This window comes from Oncorhynchus masou, chromosome 14 (genome assembly GCF_036934945.1).
Source record: "Oncorhynchus masou masou isolate Uvic2021 chromosome 14, UVic_Omas_1.1, whole genome shotgun sequence".
Classification (NCBI taxonomy): Eukaryota; Metazoa; Chordata; class Actinopteri; order Salmoniformes; family Salmonidae; genus Oncorhynchus; species Oncorhynchus masou.
This window is the reverse complement of record NC_088225.1, coordinates 27,795,730-27,823,660: the sequence shown is the minus strand read 5'-3', so window position 1 is coordinate 27,823,660 and position 27,931 is coordinate 27,795,730. Positions and strand designations below refer to the sequence as shown.

Below are 27,931 nucleotides of genomic sequence, written 5' to 3'. Positions count from 1 at the left end.
AGTGGGTGGGGTAGGGAGGGGACGGTTCATGTTTCTGGAGTCTGTTGCTTCTGCTCTGGTGGGGGTTTGGGTTGACTGTCCTGTGTCTGAATAGAGAGCTCCTCATCTAGACGCTCCTTCGCTCTCACCACCTTCAAATACACAGAGGGACGGACATGGACACACACACAAGCAGACAGGACACACACACACACACACACACACACACGCAGACAGGACAAACACAAGCAGACAGGACAAACACACACACAAGCAGACAGGACACATACACAAGCAGACAGGACACACACAATTAATTGATCCAAATCCTTAGCAGTGCACTTCAATACATGGCAAGTCATATTTGTCTACTGTTCTGTTATCATAATGATACATTGACATTGTAAATATTCATTTAGGTACCACTGGATCTGGCATGTGGTGTCCTAATTAGAGGTCGACTGATTAATCGGAATGGCCGATTCAAAGTTTTGTTTTTTTACACCTTTATTGAATCTTTATTTAACTAGGCAAGACAGTTAAGAACACATTCTTATTTTCGTAAGCATTCATTCAAACAGCACTTACGTGCATTTTGCCAGCAGCTCTTCGTTGTGCGTCAAGCATTGCACTGTTTATGACTTCAAGCCTATCAACTCTTGAGATTAGCCTGGTTAGCAGGGTGCGCGCTAATAGCGTTTCAAACGTCACTTGGGGTAGTTATTCCCTTGCTCTGCATGGATAACGCTGCTTTGAGGGTGGCTGTTGTCGTTGTGTTCCTGGTTCAAGCCCAAGTAGGGGCGAGGAGAGGACGGAAGCTATACTGTTACACTGGCAATACTAAAGGGCCTATAAGAACATCCAATAGTCAAAGGTATAAGAAATACAAATGGTATAGAGAGAAATAGTCCTATACTTCCTATAATAACTACAATCTAAAACTTTTTACCTGGGAATATTGAAGACTCATGTTAAAAGGAACCACCAGCTTTCATATGTTCTCATGTTCTGAGCAAGGAACTTAAAATGTTAGCTTTCTTACGTGGCAAATATTGCACTTTTACGTTCTTCTCCAACACTTTGTTTTTGCATTATTTAAACCACATGTTTCATTATTTATTTGAGGCTAAATTGATTTTATTGATGTATTATATTAAGTTCAAATAAGTGTTCATTCAGTATTGTTGTAATTGTCACTATCACAAATATTAATCTGTATCGTCTTTTTTTGGTCCTCCAATAATCGATATCGGAGTTGAAAAATCATAATCGGCCGACCTCTAGTCCTAATATAAGGCATGATCATGATAGTGACTACAGGTCTAAGAATGTGCGCTATCATCAGGACAGCTCTGTGCAAGGCTCTGTACAAGCACCAAAGAGGTATGAAACCCAAGAGACTCAACTTGCCATTACGCCTTATGAATACTTCAAGGAGGTGGTCTGAGTCTCCATGGATACAAGGAAGCAATTGCTTGTTGAGTCACATGGTTTCAAGCCTCTCTGGCACTAATAATCACTGACTCGCACAGAGATGGCTCAATACTGGAAATTGAACAATGAACCTCACCTTGGACTGTAGATAGAAAGATCCGCCCACCTCCTTGTCGTTGACTTTAAAAAGGTGCTCATAGTTCTGTTGACAAAGTACAACAGGTCAGTCATGAACAGGTTGGCCCCACCAATGGCCTAATATGGAAATACATTTACAACCACATACACACACTTGTCTGTCTTGTATGTAGGCCACATGAAGGAACTTCCTGTTTTCTAAATTTGTATTTGTATGACCCTGTCCAGAAAACCCTCTAGCCTGCGCCCTACCTCATAGACACTTGTGTAAATATGACTGGACAGGGATTAACGACATGCAACATCTCCTCCTAACCTGTTAGGGGACAAGATGGACGACATGCAACATCTCCTCCTAACCTGTTAGGGGACAAGATGGATGACATACAACATCTCCTCCTAACCTGTTAGGGGACAAGATGGACGACATGCAACATCTCCTCCTAACCTGTTAGGGGACAAGATGGACGACATGCCACATCTTCCTAACCTGGGGACAAGATGGACCTGTTAGGGGACAAGATGGGCGACATGCCACATCTCCTCCTAACCTGTTAGGGGACAAGATGGACGACATGCCACATCTCCTCCTAACCTGTTAGGGGACAAGGGACAAGATAGGGGACAAGATGGACATGCCACATCTCCTCCTAACCTGTTAGGGGACAAGATGGACGACATGCCACATCTCCTCCTAACCTGTTAGGGGACAAGATGGACGACATGCAACATCTCCTCCTAACCTGTTAGGGGACAAGATGGACGACATGCAACATCTCCTCCTAACCTGTTAGGGGACAAGATGGACGACATGCAACATCTCCTCCTAACCTGTTAGGGGACAAGATGGACGACATGCAACATCTCCTCCTAACCTGTTAGGGACAAGATCATACAACATCTCCCTAACCTGTTAGGGGGACAAGATGGACGACATGCAACATCTCCTCCTAACCTGTTAGGGGACAAGATGGACGACATGCAACATCTCCTCCTAACCTGTTAGGGGACAAGATGGACGACATGCAACATCTCCTCCTAACCTGTTAGGGGACAAGATGGACATGCCACACATACAAGATGGAACATCTCCTCCTAACCTGTTAGGGGACAAGATGGACGACATGCAACATCTCCTCCTAACCTGTTAGGGGACAAGATGGACGACATACAACATCTCCTCCTAACCTGTTAGGGGACAAGATGGACGACATACAACATCTCCTCCTAACCTGTTAGGGGACAAGATGGAGGTACCGGTACATTGTTAATAATCATCCAATCATCTGTGTCGTGTGAAGTTCCTAGGGGAAGGGGCGAGGCAGGGACAGGGCCTGTGTTCTCTGGGTGTTGTCTTCAATGTACTTTAAAGTGTGAGTACCTTCTGGAGCTCCTCAGGGGTGAGCGTGGCGATATTGAGGATCTGCTGGGCCTCCTGTAAGGTCATCCCAGTGAGACTAGAGGCTGCTGCTGACTGCTGTCCGGCACGCCCCCTGGCCTCCGCTGCAGCTTGACTGGCTGCAGACAGAGACAGATGAGACCGGGTTGGTCACCTTCTCAGGTAAGGAACGTTTATGTAACAGTTTGTTTCTCTCTCAGAGACAGGTAGAGAGACAGATTTAATTGCCCTAAATGAGACACGTTTTCACAGTCCATTTTACATTGAAATACCATACAAAAGCATCGTTGAGTGAGGAACATACCTGCATATTCTTGCCGCAATGCACGCGCAAACGCCCGTCCTACTACCTGCGCCCCCATGACAATGATCTGCGCAAGATATTTTGCCTACACAAAGACAAGAGAGATTGTTAGTTCCACTTTATGTCAACAGAAAGCAACAGTCTGGTTTGGCTCAAGAAGGCCTAGTCTCGCGACAGCGACAGATTACAGCTCATAATGAATGAAGGGCGACCGCAATATAAACCAAAACCACTTCTCCCCTCAGAGAGCATTAGACCTGATTAGTTTCAGGAACATTGTGTTGACAGGCAACATTGTGAACCAGCCATAGTCATACTGTTACAGAAGTATTAGATCAGACAGAGCGGGCAAAGGTAGAGCAGGTCTGAAGCACAGTGACTGTGCTGTATGTGCAGTGCTGATTGAGAGCATCATTAACTACCCTGAACAAACACATAACGCAACATGCAATAGTTTCTACAATTTTACTCAGTTACAATTCATATAAAGATATGTCAATTGAAATAAATTCATTAGGCCCTAATCTATGGATTTCACATAACTGTTGGTCACAGATACCTTAAGAAAAGGTAGGGGTGTGGATCAGAAAACCAGTCAGTATCTGATGTGACCAGCATTTGTCTCATGCAGCGCATGTTGTCCAACTCCTCTTCAATGGCTGTGTGAAGTTTCTGGGTATTGGCTGGAACTGGAACACGCTGTCGTACACGTCGAGCCAGAGCATCCCAAACATGCTCAATGGATGACACGTCTGGTGAGTATGCAGGCCAAGGGGCCGTGCATTGTCATGCTAAAACACGAGGTGAATGACACGACAATGTGCCTCAGGATTTTGTCACGATATCTAGGTGCATTTAAATTGCCATCAATAAAATTCAATAGTATTCGTTGTCTGTAGCTTGTCTGCCCATACCATAACCCCACCGCCACCATGGGGCACTCAGCAAACCGCTCGTCCACACAATGCCATACACGTGTTCTGAGGTTGTAAGGCCGGTTGGATGTAAACTGCCAAATTCTCTAAAATGACGAAGGAGGCTTATGGTAGAGAAATTAACACTCAATTCTTTGGCAACACCTCTGGACATTCCTGCAGTCAGCATGACAAATTCACATCTCCTCAAACCTTCAGACATCTGTGGCATTGCGTTGTGACAAAACTGTACATTTTAGAGTGGTAATTTATTTTCCCCAGCACAAGGTGCACCTATATATATTGAACATGCTGTTTAAACAGCTTCTTGATATGCAACACCGGTCAGGTGGATGGATTATCTTGGCAAAGGAGAAATGCTCACTGACAGGGTTGCAAAACATTAGCACACAACATTGAGAAATAAGCTTTCTGTTCATATGGAATATTTCTGGGATCTTTTATTTCATCTCATGAAACATGGGACCAACACTTTACATTTTGCGTTTATATGTGTGTAGTTAGCTCGCTTATTAAAGCAACAATATGAGCCAGCTACCGAACGTTAGCTACAAAGATAGAAGACATATCAAGGATACATTACGGTTGGATAAGCTAAATTAGATAGCCAAGATTGGCAAGGTGTGCGGGCTATAGCAAGAGAAGCAAGCAGCGTTTCTCCTTCACAGTTTCCCTAATCATGACACAGCTATTCATAGCGTTTCAAAATACAAAGATATCTCACCATTGCGTTTATCCGATTATTTACAGTACAGTACACAATAAGACCGTGGAGGCGCACGGCGTTTTCACATGTACCCCCATCAAGGTCGCAGTAGGTTCAAAGTTCAAGGGCCAAACTCGGAACAAAGATATTCGAGTTTGGTGAAAATCCACAAACCGGTGCTCTCTCTGTATAAAAATACCGCTCTCTAGTGGATGGCTGTTTAAATTGCACCAATTTTCATTGCACAGCCTTCATCATCACGTCTTGCCAGCAGACCAGACTTGTGTGCTAACAGCTAGCGGCATTAGGCTCGGACAGCATGACCTCAGTCCAGGGATGAGGAATACATTGCACTACGAATTGTCCCACCGGAAAGATTGAACGACTGCTATTTTTTTCCGGAAAGCTGCCCTTTTTATCCTCATGCTAGGTAGAAAGTGCTTTGAACAACAATGGACAGTCAGCCAATCAGGCTCAGTGCGGGCTGTCATTGCGCTGTGGAAATGTCAGTGACGAATTGATAACATTGCTTGTTTTTGCAGTAAGCAGGTCCCCGGTACAGAACCTGCGCGGTGAGGGGAGTAGGTTAAGTCAAGGTGCCGGAGGTGAGCTGAGGGCCCTAAAGTTATTATAAGTGATTTTAGTTGAGATTTCCAATTGAAATACACCGTACCACGTATCCTCCAAGGATATGTTTTATTGTTTCATGTGCAAGAGATTATTACTATGTTACTTTGTTTCAAAAAGTCCCTGTATCCTCTAAGGAGATGTTTGATTTAAACCATTAGCTTCTGAGTACTCAGATGGTAGTAATGTGTCACTAATCACAGTGGCTGCAGTCCACCGTGCCATGATATACACCGACCTAACACCAGGCTTGCCATGCAGTCATTCATCTGTCCTGTTCGGCAATAGCTAAATATCATTTAATTCACTTTATTGTTCCTTTCCCATTGTTTTCATTCAAGTGAAAAAATTGCTTCTATTATCTTTCTCCGGATATCCTAATGTGGCCTGAGTTGGAAACAGTATTACCGTTGACATTATATTCTAAAACGATACTAACCACCAGTGGGACATCTGTTATTGCTTTGTACATGATTTTCATGAATTAGAGATATACTTAAGTGTTTTTCTCTCGTCTCCGTCAAGACAATAGGATTAATAATAGCTATATTAGCTTACATTAGAATGTACTCTGGAACTAGTGGGAGGGAATTCTAATGCTACTGAATCAATGAATAGAGGCCAGGGCCCTCAGTAGTGGTCAGCCCATGCACCTTGACTTAAACTACTCCCCTCATGGGCTCAGGTACAGGAGACCTACTTACTGCCAAAACAGGACTCAGTCAGGTCTTCATACTGTGCCGCATAGCAATGTTATGAATTTGTCATTGTGAATTCATTTAATATATATATATTTTTTTTTCTAGGCAAGTCAGTTAAGAACAAATTCTTATTTTCAATGACAGCCTAGGAACAGTGGGTTAACTGCCTGTTCAGGGGCAGAACGACAGATTTGTACCTTGTCAGCTCGGGGGTTTGAACTTGCAACCTTCCAGTTACTAGTCCAATGCTCTAACCACTAGGCTTCCCTGCCACCTGTAGTGTTTTTGTCCCTAGAAATGCTTTTTAAACATGAATGACGATGTAATATGGTGTATTTGTTAAGACAGTGTCCACCAGTTAAGTTTTTGGAGCTCGAACAAAGAAATAAACAATTCAACGACAACCATGTTCTTGTGTGTGGCTGTTTATTGCCTTTGTTAATGCACCCATGACAACAATGACATGAATTACTGTACTTCAAACGAGCATCCATAGTTCGGGGAAAGTTTGTCATACTAAGCCATTCCCCACAAGGGACGACGTTGTTCAACAGAAGTTCTAGTGCCATTAGCATGAAGACGAAAAGAGCAGCTTTTCGGAAAAACTACAGTCGTTCAATCTTCCCGGTGTAACAGTTGAGATAATGGGACAATTGGGAGTACAACACATCCTGGATTGAGGTACTTTTTCCAGGCCATATCTCACGCCGGCTCTGCGGTGTCTTGATCTACAGTCATGCTCTCCGACCCCAGTGCAGCTCAGTGTAAACAAGCGTAACGGTAGTGTACGAGCCACTTTGGCCTGTTTATGAGTTGTGTGTCTGGTATCTGTCAAGGGTCATTTATACTTGTTTTGTACACTAGAGGGCACTATATGTTGGGTCATGGTCATGTGTGTATATAATTAGCACAGGTGACCAGGAAGGGTTATCAGGTGAGAAGAGAGCACATAGTTATTACCGTATCACAGATACAGCTTATAGAGTCCATCTCTCTGTACCCTTTTCTACAGGAATATGTGTTTTGGAGCCATTTATATATGCAATAAATGGAACTTCACCCCAAAAGAGTAATGTTTGGAGGGCTGATTCTTGTGGATGTGTGACGGACAGCTCTCTCCTGTGCCAGTGGCAGTTTATAGGGGAGCGCCACTACAGGTCGAGTCGGAATCCCTGGCAACATCATGAGTACATTCACTAGTTCACCCCTTTCTCTTTGAGATTAACAAACATTCCCCTGTAAACATACTTTTGTTTTAAGCAACACATTGAAAGACAAGGAAATGGCAGGTGTACAAGGTTCAAACAGTTGTTTATTGCAAGGCAACATGAACATTCCCACAAAACCATTATTCATAAGACGGACAGAGAAATAATGCTTTATTCAAAGTATAAAAGAGATGTTTCTTTTTGTTAATTTCCCAAAGAACAATGTAAGACATCTGAGAGATTGCAGGCACAAAACACATGACAAACACACAATCACTGGCACCAACAATATCTAGGCCCTACAGTCAATGCATTGGTGTCTGTTCACTTTTCAAGTACTCCACAATGGCTGCGTTTACACAGGCAGCCCAATTCTGATATTTTGCCCAAGTACTGGCAAAAAGCTCTTATCTGATTGGTTTAAAGACCAATTAAAAAAACACATGACAGAATTGGACTGCCTGTGTAAACTCAGTGAGTCTGACTACTATTCAAGAATGCTTGGTTGGTTCCAGTCTTTCTGTCATTGTAAACAACATGATTGGTTCGATCAGACTTGGATCAGCCTATTAAAAGTATTGCCGTGTGCTGTACTAGTCTTGATCATGGCTGCTGTGATTGCATCATATAGCAATAATACTGTAAGTTATTAAGAAAAGGTAACAACAGTATAATAAAAGAATGAGCTCCTTTAGTGAGGAATACTTCAATAACAGTCTTAAGACGAAGTGTTAACATATGAGGTACAGGAATTCCAGTTCTACAGTCTATCAATGTAGAAAGAAAGGTACAGCTACTTCCCACCACATTACAACCCCAGAGATCCACAGACACACTCCTGTATAACTCCCACAGGGGGGGGGGGGTTGGCTTGTCAATACATGACACCCACATGGAAGAATGTCACACACATTTTAAGAATCCCCCAAAACAGAGCGCAGCCCCGATGCTATAAACTATCTCCCAAGATCTGCTGGCTGAACTAAGATATGCACCTGGGTCACGTTCATTACGGCACGCAACGGAAAACGTTTTGAAATGCTTTGCAACGGAAAACGAAAATCCAGGTAATCCCTCCCTGTTTGAGGTTGTTTTCGCCCGTTTGGTGATTAATGAACACGACCCTGGAGTGGTATAGGACTGTTAGTAGGTCTTTATCACTGGCCAGAGAATGAAGCTACCTAAACAACAAAACAATATTCTATTCCTATCAATAGAAGCCAGCCATGCTTTAACCTGAAGGCTGTTTACCCTGTTGTACCCTGTCTGTGTGTGTTTGCTGTGTGCTTGTTGAGGCCGTATGGGGATACCACAGACCATCCAACATCCACGGACTACAGGAGCTGGAGGTGCAGATGGGATATCCAGGTGGAGTGTGAGTCTTTGTGTGTGTGTGTGTGTGTGTGTTAATGTATAGTGATGCATAGGAGGTGGTAAATCTGGAAGACCATAGATACTGTATTCAGGAACATGCGTTTGACTTTTTCATAGTTACTGAAGATTATGGACTATGGTTCATATTGGCCCATAAAAAATCAAGCAGTGGTCTAGTCATTATTATTATGACACAGGTGTAAGGTTAGGAGTGGTGACAGACACACAGGTGTAAGGTTAGGAGTGGTGACAGACACACAGGTGTAAGGAGTGGTGACAGATACACAGGTGTAAGGTTAGGAGTGGTGACAGACACACAGGTGTAAGGTTAGGAGTGGTGACAGACACACAGGTGTAAGGTTAGGAGTGGTGACAGACACACAGGTGTAAGGTTAGGAGTGGTGACAGACACACAGGTGTAAGGTTAGGAGTGGTGACAGACACAGGTGTAAGGTTAGGAGTGGTGTCCATCACAGGTGTAAGGTTAGGAGTGGTGACAGACACACAGGTGTCCATCCAGTATGGCGGTAAGGGCTGGGTTGTAAGGGAGTGTTGGGAGTCATTTAACTATCTAGCCTGGTAGGAATGTTAGCTATTTACAGTACAAGGCAGCTGCAAGTCAAAGGTCAAATTGGGGTGAGGTTGCCTTTAATAACAGACCTTGGATCAGATTCCCAAACCCCAGTCCTACCTTTAAACATTATGGGGAGGAAAACATATCTGATCCTGATTCAGTCAATGGTTAGAGGCAACATCTACGTACTCAGAGTATTAGAGGATGATACGAGGATATGGGAGGTAAGGCTGCAAAAGTCTGGTAACTTTCCATAAAATTCCCAGGAAAACAAGCAGGAAATCCAAGAATTCTCCAATTGGTATTTCTGGAAAACCTAGACATTTTGTTGACAGAATTTTACAACCCTAATGACAGGTTAATGTTATGCGTTTGAGAGATGTTCTTTTGACATAGGACACATCAGTGGCACACAGGAATGACACGTTTCAGTCCAACAGGCCCTTGGCTACTGCTGGACCCTGATTGGTCCGCAAGGCAACACACACTAGTCACCCTGAAAGACACAAGAGCATGGGTAAGTGTGTGTGTGTGTGTGTACATTTGTGTTTGTGTGTGTGTGTCACTCACCCACTCATCGTCTTCTACTCCCTGGAAGGACTCCTGTGGTAGAGGGTTGTCGTCCATGTTCCCCAGCTTGCCTATCATGGCACTCAACAGCTGTAGTACAGACAGATGGTTGACACACTATAGTCCCACTACTGACTAGTGGTGAGTACCAAGTCAGATGGTTGACACACTATAGTCCCACTACTGACTAGTGGTGAGTACCAAGACAGATGGTTAACACACTATAGTCCCACTACTGACTAGTGGTGAGTACCAAGACAGATGGTTAAGTCCCACACTGACTAGTGGTCCCACTATACTGACTAGTGGTGAGTACCAAGACAGATGGTTGACACACTATAGTCCCACTACTGACTAGTGGTGAGTACCAAGACAGATGGTTAACACACTATAGTCCCACTACTGACTAGTGGTTAACACACTATAGTCCCACTACTGACTAGTGGTTAACACACTATAGTCCCACTACTGACTAGTGCAGAGTGGTTAACACACTATAGTCCCACTAACACACTATAGTCCCACTACTGACTAGTGGTTAACACACTATAGTCCCACTACTGACTAGTGGTGAGTACCAAGACAGGTGGTTAACACACTATAGTCCCACTACTGACTAGTGGTTAACACACTATAGTCCCACTACTGACTAGTGCAGAGTACCAAGACAGATGGTTAACACACTATAGTTCCACTACTGACTAGTGGTGAGTACCAAGACAGATGGTTGACACACTATAGTCCCACTACTGACTAGTGGTTAACACACTATAGTCCCACTACTGACTAGTGCTGAGTACCAAGACAGATGGTTAACACACTATAGTCCCACTACTGACTAGTGGTGAGTACCAAGACAGATGGTTAACACACTATAGTCCCACTACTGACTAGTGCTGAGTACCAAGACAGATGGTTAAAACATTATAGTCCCACTACTGACTAGTGGTTAACACACTATAGTCTCACTACTGACTAGTGGTGAGTACCAAGACAGATGGTTAAAACATTATAGTCCCACTACTGACTAGTGGTGAGTACCAAGACAGATGGTTAACACACTATAGTCCCACTACTGACTAGTGGTTAACACACTATAGTCCCACTACTGACTAGTGCTGAGTACCAAGACAGATGGTTAACACACTATAGTCCCACTACTGACTAGTGGTGAGTACCAAGACAGATGGTTAACACACTATAGTCCCACTACTGACTAGTGGTGAGTACCAAGACAGATGGTTAACACACTATAGTCCCACTACTGACTAGTGCTGAGTACCAAGACAGATGGTTAAAACATTATAGTCCCACTACTGACTAGTGGTTAACACACTATAGTCTCACTACTGACTAGTGGTGAGTACCAAGACAGATGGTTAAAACATTATAGTCCCACTACTGACTAGTGGTTAACACACTATAGTCTCACTACTGACTAGTGGTGAGTACCAAGACAGATGGTTAACACACTATAGTCTCACTACTGACTAGTGCTGAGTACCAAGACAGATGGTTGACACACTATAGTCCCACTACTGACTAGTGGTTAACACACTATAGTCCCACTACTGACTAGTGCTGAGTACCAAGACAGATGGTTAACACACTATAGTCCCACTACTGACTAGTGGTGAGTACCAAGACAGATGGTTAACACACTATAGTCCCACTACTGACTAGTGGTGAGTACCAAGACAGATGGTTAACACACTATAGTCCCACTACTGACTAGTGGTGAGTACCAAGACAGATGGTTAACACACTATAGTCCCACTACTGACTAGTGGTGAGTACCAAGACAGATGGTTAACACACTATAGTCCCACTACTGACTAGTGGTGAGTACCAAGACAGATGGTTAACACACTATAGTCCCACTACTGACTAGTGGTGAGTACCAAGACAGATGGTTAACACACTATAGTCCCACTACTGACTAGTGCTGAGTACCAAGACAGATGGTTAAAACATTATAGTCCCACTACTGATGGTTAACACACTATAGTCCCACTACTGACTAGTGGTGAGTACCAAGATTTAACATGATATCAACATGATATCACACACACACCACCTCATCTGACTAGTCGTGAGTACCAAGACAGATGGTTCTCACACCTATAGTCACTCACTGAGAGGACAGACAGACAGATGGACAGACAGACACAGAGACAGCTGGTTAACACACTATAGTCCCACTGTGTATATACTGACAGTGGGCCAGTGTATATACAGGGGTGTTAGAATGGCAGTGGGCCACTGTGTATATACAGGGTTGTGTTACACTGTGTATATACGGGGTTGTGTTAGAATAGTGGGCCACTGTATATACGGGGTTGTGTTATTTAACAGTGGGCCATGTATATATGGGGTTGTGTTAGAATGGAGTGGGCCACTGTGTATATACAGGGTTGTGTTAGAACAGTGGGCCTGTGTATATCAGTGGGCCACTGTGTATATACGGGGTTGTGTTAGAATGGCTCTGTGTATATACAGGGTGTTTCCTCCAGGTAGTGCAGAGGATGGAACAGGGTTGTGTTAGAATGGCAGTGGGCCACTGTTTATACTCACAGTGGGCCACTGGTATATACAGGGTTGTGTTAGAATGGCAGTGTGCCACTCCTTGGGGGCAGTGGGCCACTCACTGAGGACAGACAGCAGTGGGCCACTGTGTATATACAGTTGTGTTAGAATGGCATGGGCCACTGTGTATATACAGGGTTGTGTTAGAATAGCAGTGGGCCACTGTGTATATACAGGGTTGGCAGTAGGTGGGCCACTGTGTTTATACAGGGTTGTGTTAGAATGGCAAATGGGCCACTGTGTATATACAGGGTTGTATTAGAATGGCAGTGGGCCACTGTGTATATACAGGGTTGTGTTAGAATGGCAGTGGGGCACTGTGTATATACAGGGTTGTGTTAGAATGGCAGTGGGCCACTGTGTATATACAGGGTTGTGTTAGAATGGCAGTGGGCCACTGTGTATATACAGGGTTGTGTTAGAATGGCAGTGGGCCACTGTGTATATACAGGGTTGTGTTAGAATGGCAGTGGGCCACTGTGTATATACAGGGTTGTGTTAGAATGGCAGTGGGCCACTGTGTATATACAGGGTTGTGTTAGAATGGCAGTGGGCCACTGTGTATATACGGGGTTGTGTTAGAATGGCAGTGGGCCACTGTGTATATACAGGGTTGTGTTAGAATGGCAGTGGGCCACTGTGTATATACGGGGTTGTGTTAGAATGGCAGTGGGCCACTGTGTATATACAGGGTTGTGTTAGAATGGCAGTGGGCCACTGTGTATATACAGGGTTGTGTTAGAATGGCAGTGGGCCACTGTGTATATACAGGGTTGTGTTAGAATGGCAAGTATGTGAACCCTTGGATTTAATAACTGGTTGACCCTCCTTTGGCAGCAATAACCTCAACCAAATGTTTTCTGTAGTTGCGGATCAGACCTGCACAATGGTCAAGAGGAATTTTGGACCATTCATCTTTACCAAACTGTTTCAGTTCAGCAATATTCTTGGGATGTCTGGTGTGAACTGCTCTCGAGGTCATGCCACAGCATCTCGGGTTGAGGTCAGGACTCTGACTGGGCCACTCCAGAAGGTGTATTTTCTTCTGTTGAAGCCATTCTGCTGTTGATTTACTTCTGTGCTTTGGGTCGTTGCCCTGTTGCATCACCCAACTTCAGTTGACATTCAATTGGCAGACAGAGAGCCTTACATTCTCCTGCAAAATGTCTTGAATTCTTGGGAATTCATTTTTCCATCAATGATAGCAAGCTGTCCAGGCCCTGAGGCAGCAAAGCAGCCCCAAACCATGATAATCCCTCCACCATACTTTACAGTTTTCTCCACACATAGTGAGTGTTGTGTGTTCCTTCCAAACAACTCAACTGTAGTTCATCTGTCCACAGAATATTTTGCCAGTAGCACTGTGGAACATCCAGGTGCACTTTTGCAAACTTCAGACATTCAGCAATGTTTTTTTGGACAGCAGTGGCTTCTTCTGTGGTGTCCTCCCATGAACACCCTTCTTGTTTAGTGTTTTACATATCGTAGACTCGTCAACAGAGATGTTAGCATGTTCCAGAGATTTCTGTAAGTCTTTAGCTGACACTCTAGGATTCTTCTTAACCTCATTGATCATTCTGCTCTGTGCTCTTGCAGTCATCTTTGCAGGACTGCCACTCCTAGGGAGAGTAGCAACAGTGCTGAATTTCTCCATTTTTGACAATATGTCTTTCCATGGACTGATGAACATTGAGGCTTTTAGAGATACTTTTGTGACCCTTTCCAGCTTTATGCAAGTCAACAATTCTTCATCTTAGGTCTTCTGAGATCTCTTTTGTTCAAAGCATGGTTCACATCAGGCAATGCTTCTTGTGAATAGCAAACTCACATTATGTGAGTGTTTTTTATAGGGCAAGCTTGTCTCACTGATTGGACTCCAGGTTAGTTGACTCCTGACTCCAATTAGCTTTTGGAGAAGTCATTAGCCTAAGGGTTCACATACTTTTTCTAACCTACATTGTGAATGTTTAAATTATGTATTCAATATAGACAAGAAAAATACAAAAATGTGTGTGTTATTAGTTTAAGCACACTATATTTGTCTATTGTTGTGACTTAGATGAAGATCAGATCACATTTGATGACCAATTTCTGCAGAAATGCAGGTAATTCCAAAGGGTTCACATACTTTCTCTTGCCACTATACATGTGTGTCATTCCAGGTACACCGATCCACAAGACTTTGCTCAAAGCCTGTATCAGTAATTCTACGTTATAGAAGATCTCTGCCTCACATTGAGTTGATTGACGATTGGCTGTCAGAATAGATTTAGCTCGTGTCACCATCATGTCAAAGCTCAAGGCAGATAATCCTGTCAAACCCAGGACTTGGCCCATGAAAGCGTGGAAAGGTTGCCCCTTATAAACTGTATCTGCTCGGCTTCTCATCTGACATTCAAAAGGTGGATCTAACAGTAATGCTGTTGACTTCAGTCCACTGTTTGTACTATATGTGCCTGGGCGGAGCAGAGCTGAGGTTAGCCCCTACCTGGGGTCATGTCTTTGGGCTTGAGGCTGATGGAGTGGTGCTTCCCATCAGAACCAGCCAGCCAGGCTGAGGCTGTCAGAGAAGACTCCCACCACACTGCTGTGTCTGGATACACATCATCCTGAAAGAACTCTTTCTGTGGACGGTCAGAGCGAAGGAAGGAGGGAGACGAGACACGACAGGATTAGTTCAGAACTCAAACAGCTCAAACTCCACAGACTAAGTACAAACAGGGGTTCACATAGCAGACCCTTTTTACTGGTAGTCCTTTGAGGCCCCGGTCTGAAAAGTCATCAAATAACTGCAGGTTTTTCCTATTTCCCCCATATATACACTAGATGGCAGCGTTGAGCCATAACTCACTCTGACGCGGGGGACTCTGAAGGCCACTGGCTCTATGGAGGTCTTACTGAGCCGCAGACCCCTGGCCACCTCGACCTCTTGCACCACACACTCAGTCTTCGGCAGGAAGGCCAAGCCCTAAACACAGGAAACAGGAAGTTCATGCAGAGAGATTCTACAGCTCTACAGGTGCCTGCGTAATTGATTGACAGATCTTCAGTCAGTCAGTCAGTCAATCAATTCAAAGACATTTTATACAAGTCACAAATTCAGGGAATTTTTTAAAATCTATTGACTACAAAACATGTAATAAGAAGGAACGGGATATAGGAAATGAGAAAAGAAAGAGGGAAAAGCAGGGATGTAATGCTGTTATCATAAAGTCTATACCTTGTGGGGCTCTGAGGAGTTGAAGCTGGCACATTCCAGGAAATAGGGAGCTTCTGGCACTATCTCAAAGATGTACACTCGCGTGTCACCCTGGTAAATGTAAACAACAACAACAACAACAATGGCGGTATAGGTTTACTCGTGTCAAAGTCTGGGTATGGGGAGTCAGTATGGATCTACCAATCCACCACCACCAACATTAGCCCGGTCCCAGATAGTTTTTTGTTGTCTACTAGACATAGGAGTTGGCAAGACAGCACAAACAGATCGGGAACCAGGCTAGGCAGACATTATTATCATGAAGCACAAGAGTCTGTAACAGACTTTCAACACAACATAAAGTCAATATGGGCTCTGTTTTCTTTTATCCAAAAGAAATGCTCTGTTTATTTGTTTGTTTGTTGTTGTTTACCTTTCCGGTGAGGATGACGACGCTGGTGTCGGGGTCGTAGAAGGGAATGAGGGTGGAGGGTGAGACGTCGGTGGGGGCGCTGGCGATGGCCCCGGAGGACAGGGACTCAACGGAGTGCAGGTACAGGGTTCTCTCACTGCGACTGCAGAAGCGGGAAAACACATCGGGGGTCAAAGGTGAGGTGAACTGTGGTGACATCATCAATGAAGTCTCGGGTCAGAGGGGTTGTTTTCCTCTTGTTCACCAGGACCATAAAGCCATTGGTGCAGTTTTTTGTGTGAACCACGATTATGGGTGAACTACATGTCAGACTGAATGGTCATACACACACGATGAACTGAATGAATTAAATGAAGGTAAATGGATTGTTAAGCACAAATTGAAGCTCAACTACCAAACAGAAATACAGAGAAATATTCACCTGTCGAATCCTGACACCATCAGGTATTTGCCGTCACACACCCACACCACACGAGCCCCTCTGTGGCCCTCAGGACCTGCACCCTCCTGCAGAGAGAGAGAGAAGGAGAAAGAGAGATATATGGAAATACTCCAGACAAAAAGGTCAACAACTCCTCAGGTCTCCTGTACACACACCTGTACTGGGTCAGCAGACTTGCGAGGGTCGTAGATGCGCAGTTTCCCATCCTTACACACCGTGGCCAGGAGTTTACCATCCGGACTCCACGCCATCCCAAATATCTATAGGAGAGGGAACAGAGAAAGGAACGAGTGAAAAGTTGAAATGAAGCGAAGGAGACAAGCAAAATGCACGTTCCTTGTCCATACTGTAGGTAGGATCAATCAATCAATATCCATCATTATTATTGTCCCAGATCTATTTTACCACGTCCCCATTCTCTAACAAAACCAGTGGCTCCACCCCCTGCCAATACCAATATTCCTTATGTCCCGCCCCTTTCCCTCCTCCTCCGTCACCTGATCCTGGTGTCCCCGGAGCGCTTTGACCTCGTCCCCAGACTCCAGGTTCCACAGGCGCACCGTCTGGTCGTAGGAGGAGGATGCCAGCAGGCCCGACGCCAGGGGTGGAACTTGACTGAGTAGATCTTCTCAGTGTGGCCTGTGATTGGTCAAAACCCCTGTCACTCACTCACATTCTATCAAGATATGATTTATTTCTATTGATAGATTCAGTAGTCATTTAACACAGTATAAGGCTTTATATAAGGATAATAAGACGCACTGCCCCAGCAAATTGCATACCGGTATCCTGTTCATTTCATTTCTGTCACTCATTGAATGAAGGATAGAGTACTGATACAGATGTGACTACATTCACTCCACATCTACATATCAGATATTTCACATTGGACCCCAAAAGCCCCAGCCTGAGACAACTTCTTTCAATTGAATTCTACTTTACTTGAACTTAACTGGTCTCCAGGCCCCTGTGGAGTGTGTCTTACCCTGAGCAGGGGGATGGTCTCTGGCTCAGTCAGGGTCTCTGTCAGACCCCCTCAGGCACCTGCCACACACGGAGCTTAGCATCGAGCTTCGACATCCATCCCTCTTTCTTTAATCCGCCCGTCCCAGCCTGAGACACCACCAGCCTGTGACTGTTGAAGGGGTCCCAGGAGAAGTCAGCCACGTTGACAGAGTTCTGGATGGTGGGCAGGCCCTGTGTCCAGGCCCGTGTAGCTTCCCAGCCTGAGACAACTGAGGAGGGGGCAGTGAGATACATCCCTCTTTCTTTAATCTAATATGGTGGGCAGGCCCGTGTCCGCGAGCTTCCCAGCCTGAGACAACTGAGGAGGGGGCAGTGAGATACATCCCTCTTTCTTTAATCTAATATGGTGGGCAGGCCCGTGTCCGCTAGCTTCCCAGCCTGAGACAACTGAGGAGGGGGCAGTGAGATACATCCCTCTTTCTTTAATCTAATATGGTGGGCAGGCCCGTGTCCGCTAGCTTCCCAGCCTGAGACAACTGAGGATGGTGGGCAGGGGGCAGCTTCCCAGCCTGAGATACATCCCTCTTTCTTTAATCTAATATGGTGGGCAGGCCCAGTGTCTAATATGGTGGGCCGCTAGCTTCCCAGCCTGAGACAACTGAGGAGGGGGGGCAGTGAGGCCCGTGTCCGCTAGCTTCCCCAGCCTGAGAGGGGGGCAGTGAGATACATCCCTCTTTCTTTAATCTAATATGGTGGGCAGGCCCGTGTCCGCTAGCTTCCCAGCCTGAGACAACTGAGGAGGGGGGCAGTGAGATACATCCCTCTTTCTTTAATCTAATATGGTGGGCAGGCCCGTGTCCGCTAGCTTCCCAGCCTGAGACAACTGAGGAGGGGGGCAGTGAGATACATCCCTCTTTCTTTAATCTAATATGGTGGCAGAAATCCTAAATGACTATGTACACTATTCATTCCTATTATTTGATGACATTCTACTGTATATGTAATTCTGCAGGGGCTGCATATTATTTCATGTTAGTTGAAGTGTTGTCTACTTCCCTCCAACTAATAAGATGACACAGCCATAAAACACCCTCACTTTAGCAGAATTCTGCTTTCCTGACCAGGGCTCACTTAAAAAAGATAAAGATAAGGACAAATGAAAATAACTAAAAGAATACTACAATATTTTGGATAAAGACACATTATCTTCCATTTTCTAAGTGTGGAAGTACCTCAAAGATGGCGATCTGACCCCCGGCGGTGGCGAGGGGCACGGCCACGCGATGGCGGTTGGCACAGAAGCCATCACACTCCCCGGGCGTGGTGAGGTTGAGCCCCTTCAGGTTGGTGAAGTGGGTGTCTCTGTGAAGCACCGCACCCTGCAGGTGACGAAACTTACTGCTGGGACCTGGGGGAGGAGGAGAGGGAGAGGGAGAGAGAGGGAGAGAGAGGGGGAGAGGGGGAGAGAGAGGGAGGAGGAGGGAGGGGGAGGGAGGAGAGGGAGAGAGAGGGGGGGAGGAGGAGAGGGAGGGAGGAGGGGGAGAGGGAGGGAGGAGGGAGGGGAGAGGGAGGAGGAGAGGGAGAGGGAGAGAGAGGGGAGAGGGAGGGAGAGAGGGAGGAGAGGGAGGAGAGGGAGGAGAGGGAGGGAGGGAGGAGGAGAGGGAGAGAGAGGGGGAGAGGGAGAGGAGGAGGGAGGAGGAGGAGAGGGAGGGAGGGGGGGGGAGAGGGAGGAGGAGGAGTGGGAGGGGGAGGAGGAGGAGGGGGAGGGGAGGAGAGGGAGGGAGAGGAGGAGGAGGGAGGGAGGGAGGAGAGGGAGAGAGGGTGGAGGAGGGGAGGGGGAGGGAGGGAGGGAGAGGGAGAGAGAGGGAGGAGGAGGAAAGGGAGGGAGGGAGAGGGAGAGAGAGGGAGGAGGAGGAGAGGGAGGAGGGAGGGGAGGGAGAAGAGAGGGAGGAGGAGGAGAGGGAGGGAGAGAGGGAGGAGGGAGGAGAGAGAGGGAGAGAGAGGGAGGAGGAGAGAGAGGGAGGAGGAGGGGGAGGAGAGGGAGGAGGAGGAGAGGGAGGGAAAGAGGGAGAGAGAGTGAGGAGGAGAGGGAGATAGAGGGAGGTGGAGGAGAGGGAGAGAGAGGGAGGTGGAGGAGGAGGAGAGAGAGAGGAGGAGAAGAGGGAGAGAGAGGGAGGAGGAGAAGAGGGAGGGAGAGGGGGAGAGGGAGGGAGGAGAGGGAGGGAGGGAGGGAAAGGGGGAGAGAGAGGAGAGGAGGAGGGAGGAGAGAGGGGGCAGGGTGATTTTATACCTTAGCTACAGTAACCTGGGTCTTGTTCATTAGGCACCAACCTGAAGAAATTATTTACAATGATGTACCTGGTCCAATAAGAAATGCTTGTTTTAGTTTTCTGTTGCGAAACATTTTGTTACGCAGTACCCAATGAACACAACCCAGGTATATTATTAGTAACCTAGTCTCATACTATATGTGCTGTGGGAAGCTCTTGTATGGTTAACAAACAAGTTGGTTCCAGCACATTTAGAATGGTAACAGGCTACATCAGACAGGGGATACTGGCAGGGTGCCTGGTCCCAGATCTGTTTGTGCTGTCTTGATATGCTAGCAGTGTGTAGGATATGATCGTCAGACAGGTTCAGATCAATCCAAACCACCAACTCTCTCTCTCTCACACAGTTCAGTTGTAAATACAGCTCAAACCAACAGTCAGCAGGACATTATAATAAGATAATGACAAGGTAGGGAAATGAGATGAGAGATAAGAGAGACAGCCTTACCTAGCATTGAGACTGACACTGTCAAATCTTACATAACGTACTTCCTAATACCATAACCGGATATGTAACACAGAGTATTGTGGGTAATGTAGTACCACTACAGATTCCCAAAACAGCTTTACTCAACATGTTGCTGATGGGTAAGGATGTGTGTATGGTGTGTGTATGTGTGTGGTGTGTGTATGTGTGGTGTGTGTGTGTGTATTCACGTATATGTGTGTTTGTGTGTGTGTGAGATGGAGCACTGCTACTGTTTCCCAAACAGCCTTACCCAACATGCTGCTGATGGCTTTGGCACTCTGGCTGGGGCTGGGGAGGAAGCCTGAGGAGAGGCCAGAGGTGGAGGAGGGGGAGCAGGACGGGGCAGCACTGCTGCTGGGGGAGCTCAGGGAACTGCTGGAGGTGGAGCAGCCTCGGACTGGAGCCTCCTGGAGAGGAAGAACAACAGTAATACATATACAATATACAATCATATAATTAAACAATTAGGCACGAGGGGGTTTGTGGTATGTGGCCAATATATTACTGCTCAGGGCTGTTCTGATGCACAACACAACGCGGAGTGCCTGGATACAGCCCTTAGGTATATTGGCAACATATCACAAACCCCCGAGGTGCCTTATTGCTATTGGTTACCAACGTAATTAGAGCAGTAAAAACAATTGTTTTGTCATACCAGTGGTATATGGTCTGATATACCACGGCTTTCAGCCAATCAGCAACAGATACATTAGATACTCACAGGTTAATCCAAGATATTCAATCAATACTCTATGTGTGGCCCGATGCAATAATATGAAAACAATTTGAGAGAAAATAAACAAAATCCAAATTCCATTTTTATTAAAAATATAATAAAAAGGTAGTTGCTAGCAGAGGGAACGGAGGGAATGAGGGAACGGAGGGATCGGAGGGAATGAGGGGGATCGGAGGGAATGAGGGAACGGAGGGAGTGGAGAGAACGGAAGGGAATGAGGGAACGGAGGGAGTGGAATGAGGGAACGGAGGGAATGAGGGAACGGAGGGATGGAGAGAACGGAGGGAATGAGGGATCGGATCGGAGGGAATGAGGAACGGAGGGAATGAGGGATCGACGGAAGAACGGAGGGAATGAGGGAGGGAACGAGGGAACGGAAGGAACAGAGGGAATGAGGGAGCAGAGAGAACAGAAGGAATGAGGGAACGGAAGGATCGGAGGGAATGAGGGATCAGAGGGAATGAGGGAACAGAGGGAATGAGGGATCAGAGGGAATGAGGGATCGGAGGGAATGAGGGATCGGAGGGAATGGGGGAACAGAGGGAATGAGGGAACGGAAGGATCGGAGGGAATGAGGGAACGGAAGGATCGGAGGGGAAGGATCGGAGGGAATGAGGGAACAGAAGAACGGAGGGAATGGAGGGAATGAGGGAATGGAAGAGGGATCAGAGGGATGGGAATGAGGGAACGGAGGGAATGAGGGAACAGAGGGAATGAGGAGGGAACGGAGGGAGTGGAGAGAACAGAGGGAATGAGGGAACGGAAGGATCGGAGGGAATGAGGGAACAGAAGGATCGGAGGGAATGAGGGAACAGAAGAACGGAGGGAACGGAGGGAATGAGGGAACGGAAGGAACGGAGGGAATGAGGAAGCGGAGAGAACAGAAGGAATGAGGGAACAGAGGGAGCCAAAAGAGAAATGAAAGCGACCCATAGAGGAGGAGGAGAACAGATGATGCTGAACTCTCACCTCTTTGCTCCTCCCACTGGGCAGCTCTTTCTTAGCAGCCGTCTGATTGGCTGGCTTAGCGTTGTTAGGCTTCTGACGATTGGATGGGTTGACACTGACCTTCTCAACCTGAGAAGACGCCCATGATTGGATGTTTAAAGAACAGCAGGCAAGTTAGATGGATGCTTGGTCCTGAAGTACAAACCGCGCCAAAAACCAAGCACTTCTATTGGTACTGTATCCAAGTTAGAAGACAGATTACAGTTATATTGTGTAGAGTGATGGTGGTACATCCAAGTTAGAATACAGATTACAGTTATATTGTGTAGTGATGGTGGTACATCCAAGTTAGAATACAGATTACAGTTATATTGTGTAGTGATGGTGGTACATCCAAGTTAGAAGACAGATTACAGTTATATTGTGTAGAGTGATGGTGGTACATCCAAGTTAGAATACAGATTACAGTTATATTGTGTAGTGATGGTGGTACATCCAAGTTAGAATACAGATTAGAGTCATATTGTGTAGAGTGATGGTGGTACATCCAAGTTAGAATACAGATTACAGTTATATTGTGTAGTGATGGTGGTACATCCAAGTTAGAAGACAGATTACAGTCATATTGTGTAGAGTGATGGTGGTACATCCAAGTTAGAATACAGATTACAGTTATATTGTGTAGTGATGGTGGTACATCCAAGTTAGAAGACAGATTACAGTTATATTGTGTAGAGTGATGGTGGTACATCCAAGTTAGAATACAGATTACAGTTATATTGTGTAGTGATGGTGGTACATCCAAGTTAGAAGACAGATTAGAGTCATATTGTGTAGAGTGATGGTGGTACATCCAAGTTAGAATACAGATTACAGTTATATTGTGTAGTGATGGTGGTACATCCAAGTTAGAAGACAGATTACAGTTATATTGTGTAGAGTGATGGTGGTACATCCAAGTTAGAATACAGATTACAGTTATATTGTGTAGTGATGGTGGTACATCCAAGTTAGAATACAGATTACAGTTATATTGTGTAGTGATGGTGGTACATCCAAGTTAGAAGACAGATTACAGTTATATTGTGTAGAGTGATGGTGGTACATCCAAGTTAGAATACAGATTACAGTTATATTGTGTAGTGATGGTGGTACATCCAAGTTAGAAGACAGATTACAGTTATATTGTGTAGAGTGATGGTGGTACATCCAAGTTAGAATACAGATTACAGTTATATTGTGTAGTGATGGTGGTACATCCAAGTTAGAATACAGATTACAGTTATATTGTGTAGTGATGGTGGTACATCCAAGTTAGAAGACAGATTACAGTTATATTGTGTAGAGTGATGGTGGTACATCCAAGTTAGAATACAGATTACAGTTATATTGTGTAGGGTGATGGTGGTACATCCAAGTTAGAAGACAGATTACAGTTATATTGTGTAGAGTGATGGTGGTACATCCAAGTTAGAATACAGATTACAGTTATATTGTGTAGTGATGGTGGTACATCCAAGTTAGAAGACAGATTAGAGTCATATTGTGTAGAGTGATGGTGGTACATCCAAGTTAGAATACAGATTACAGTTATATTGTGTAGTGATGGTGGTACATCCAAGTTAGAAGACAGATTACAGTTATATTGTGTAGAGTGATGGTGGTACATCCAAGTTAGAATACAGATTACAGTTATATTGTGTAGTGATGGTGGTACATCCAAGTTAGAATACAGATTACAGTTATATTGTGTAGTGATGGTGGTACATCCAAGTTAGAAGACAGATTACAGTTATATTGTGTAGAGTGATGGTGGTACATCCAAGTTAGAATACAGATTACAGTTATATTGTGTAGTGATGGTGGTACATCCAAGTTAGAAGACAGATTAGAGTCATATTGTGTAGAGTGATGGTGGTACATCCAAGTTAGAATACAGATTACAGTTATATTGTGTAGTGATGATGGTACATCCAAGTTAGAAGACAGATTACAGTTATATTGTGTAGTGATGGTGGTACATCCAAGTTAGAATACAGATTACAGTTATATTGTGTAGTGATGGTGGTACATCCAAGTTAGAATACAGATTACAGTTATATTGTGTAGTGATGGTGGTACATCCAAGTTAGAAGACAGATTACAGTTATATTGTGTAGAGTGATGGTGGTACATCCAAGTTAGAATACAGATTACAGTTATATTGTGTAGTGATGGTGGTACATCCAAGTTAGAAGACAGATTACAGTTATATTGTGTAGAGTGATGGTGGTACATCCAAGTTAGAATACAGATTACAGTTATATTGTGTAGTGATGGTGGTACATCCAAGTTAGAATACAGATTACAGTTATATTGTGTAGTGATGGTGGTACATCCAAGTTAGAAGACAGATTACAGTTATATTGTGTAGAGTGATGGTGGTACATCCAAGTTAGAATACAGATTACAGTTATATTGTGTAGAGTGATGGTGGTACATCCAAGTTAGAATACAGATTACAGTTATATTGTGTAGTGATGGTGGTACATCCAAGTTAGAATACAGATTACAGTTATATTGTGTAGTGATGGTGGTACATCCAAGTTAGAAGACAGATTACAGTTATATTGTGTAGAGTGATGGTGGTACATCCAAGTTAGAATACAGATTACAGTTATATTGTGTAGTGATGGTGGTACATCCAAGTTAGAAGACAGATCACAGTTATATTGTGTAGAGTGATGGTGGTACATCCAAGTTAGAATACAGATTACAGTTATATTGTGTAGTGATGGTGGTACATCCAAGTTAGAAGACAGATTAGAGTCATATTGTGTAGAGTGATGGTGGTACATCCAAGTTAGAATACAGATTACAGTTATATTGTGTAGTGATGGTGGTACATCCAAGTTAGAATACAGATTACAGTTATATTGTGTAGTGATGGTGGTACATCCAAGTTAGAAGACAGATTACAGTTATATTGTGTAGAGTGATGGTGGTACATCCAAGTTAGAATACAGATTACAGTTATATTGTGTAGTGATGGTGGTACATCCAAGTTAGAAGACAGATTACAGTTATATTGTGTAGAGTGATGGTGGTACATCCAAGTTAGAATACAGATTACAGTTATATTGTGTAGTGATGGTGGTACATCCAAGTTAGAATACAGATTACAGTTATATTGTGTAGTGATGGTGGTACATCCAAGTTAGAAGACAGATTACAGTTATATTGTGTAGAGTGATGGTGGTACATCCAAGTTAGAATACAGATTACAGTTATATTGTGTAGAGTGATGGTGGTACATCCAAGTTAGAATACAGATTACAGTTATATTGTGTAGTGATGGTGGTACATCCAAGTTAGAATACAGATTACAGTTATATTGTGTAGTGATGGTGGTACATCCAAGTTAGAAGACAGATTACAGTTATATTGTGTAGAGTGATGGTGGTACATCCAAGTTAGAATACAGATTACAGTTATATTGTGTAGTGATGGTGGTACATCCAAGTTAGAATACAGATTAGAGTCATATTGTGTAGAGTGATGGTGGTACATCCAAGTTAGAATACAGATTAGAGTCATATTGTGTAGTGATGGTGGTACATCCAAGTTAGAATACAGATTAGAGTCATATTGTGTAGAGTGATGGTGGTACATCCAAGTTAGAATACAGATTAGAGTCATATTGTGTAGTGATGGTGGTACCTGTTTCTCGCCACCTTTCCACCACTCTGCAGCTGACATGGCTGCCGTCCGGCCCAAGGTGTCTGGGTACAGGTCTGCATGGAACTCCTGTCCTGACTGAATTAGATACACACAAAAGCAGACATACTCTAAAATGGAAGACATAAAGGCTTGTTGAATGGTTGCTCATTCCATAACTTTATTTTCCTCAGTGACTACAAAGACACTATTGCCAGGACCCCCCATCAGTTTAGAAACAAGTACAGGGAAAGAACTGTTGCCATGACATCAAAATGACAGATGGATCTGCTGTTACAGTAGCCTGAGAGATACTGGACCTTGCGGGGTACGTGGTAGTTGATTGGCACGATGAAGCTGTCTGTCAGCTGCAGGACCCGCATGACCTCACAGGACAGGACATCCAATGCCAACTTGGGTACCATGGCAACGCCTCGCGTTGGGGCGTCCGTCAGACAGTGGCTCACTGGAGAGAAAGAGATGAGGAGAGAATAAGAGGGAGAAAGAAGTAGAGATTAGAGGACAGACCTGGGTGTGTGAGAGAGGGAGTGGGAGAGGTAGGAGGACAGACCTGGGTGTGTGAGAGAGGGAGTGGGAGAGGTAGGAGGACAGACCTGGGTGTGTGAGAGAGGGAGTGGGAGAGGTAGCAGGACAGACCTGGGTGTGTGAGAGAGGGAGTGGGAGAGGTAGGAGGACAGACCTGGGTGTGTGAGAGAGGGAGTGGGAGAGGTAGGAGGACAGACCTGGGTGTGTGAGAGAGGGAGTGGGAGAGGTAGGAGGACAGACCTGGGTGTGTGAGAGAGGGAGTGGGAGAGGTAGGAGGACAGACCTGGGTGTGTGAGAGAGGGAGTGGGAGAGGTAGGAGGACAGACCTGGGTGTGTGAGAGAGGGAGTGGGAGAGGTAGGGACAGACCTGGATGTGTGAGAGAGGGAGTGGGAGAGGTAGGAGGACAGACCTGGGTGTGTGAGAGAGGGAGTGGGAGAGGTAGGAGGACAGACCTGGGTGTGTGAGAGAGGGAGTGGGAGAGGTAGGAGGACAGACCTGGGTGTGTGAGGTAGGAGGACAGACCTGGGTGTGTGAGAGAGGGAGGGAGAGGTAGCAGGACAGACCTGGGTGTGTGAGAGGGAGTGGGAGAGGTAGCAGGACAGACCTGGGTGTGTGAGAGAGGGAGTGGGAGAGGTAGGAGGACAGACCTGGGTGTGTGAGAGAGGGAGTGGGAGAGGTAGGAGGACAGACCTGGGTGTGTGAGAGAGGGAGTGGGAGAGGTAGCAGGACAGACCTGGGTGTGTGAGAGAGGGAGTGGGAGAGGTAGGAGGACAGACCTGGGTGTGTGAGAGAGGGAGTGGGAGAGGTAGGAGGACAGACCTGGGTGTGTGAGAGAGGGAGTGGGAGAGGTAGGAGGACAGACCTGGGTGTGTGAGAGAGGGAGTGGGAGAGGTAGGAGGACAGACCTGGGTGTGTGAGAGAGGGAGTGGGAGAGGTAGGAGGACAGACCTGGGTGTGTGAGAGAGGGGGAGTGGGAGAGGTAGGAGGACAGACCTGGGTGTGTGAGAGAGGGAGTGGGAGAGGTAGGAGGACAGACCTGGGTGTGTGAGAGAGGGAGTGGGAGAGGTAGGAGGACAGACCTGGGTGTGTGAGAGAGGGAGTGGGAGAGGTAGGAGGACAGACCTGGGTGTGTGAGAGAGGGAGTGGGAGAGGTAGGAGGACAGACCTGGGTGTGTGAGAGAGGGAGTGGGAGAGGTAGGAGGACAGACCTGGGTGTGTGAGAGAGGGAGTGGGAGAGGTAGGAGGACAGACCTGGGTGTGTGAGAGAGGGATTGTGAGAGGTAGGAGGACAGACCTGGGTGTGTGAGAGAGGGATTGGGAGAGGTAGGAGGACAGTATTGGAAAATGAACAACCACTGAAGATCTGTCCTTACCTTGGGAAAGGAATGGTTCAGTGGCAGACACCTCGAAGCAGTCAATGACACTATCTCCCTATGGAAGAGAGAACAAAGCAGACATGTATTTACTGAGGAAGATAATAGTAAAAGATGAAATGAGGCCAGCTGCCTTCATACTGTCTGTTAAGGGAGACAACAAACTACATCTTACCATCCCAGATACTGTGAGGAGGCCTGAGTCAGGGTCAAACAAAGGCATCAGTGTCCTGAGAATGGAGAAGTGAGGGGGGAGA

At 45.5% G+C, this 27,931-nt stretch overlaps 1 pseudogene; it reads right to left on the bottom strand.

Moving 5' to 3' along the window:
- Window positions 1-27,931, bottom strand: LOC135554837 (coronin-7-like; annotated as a pseudogene).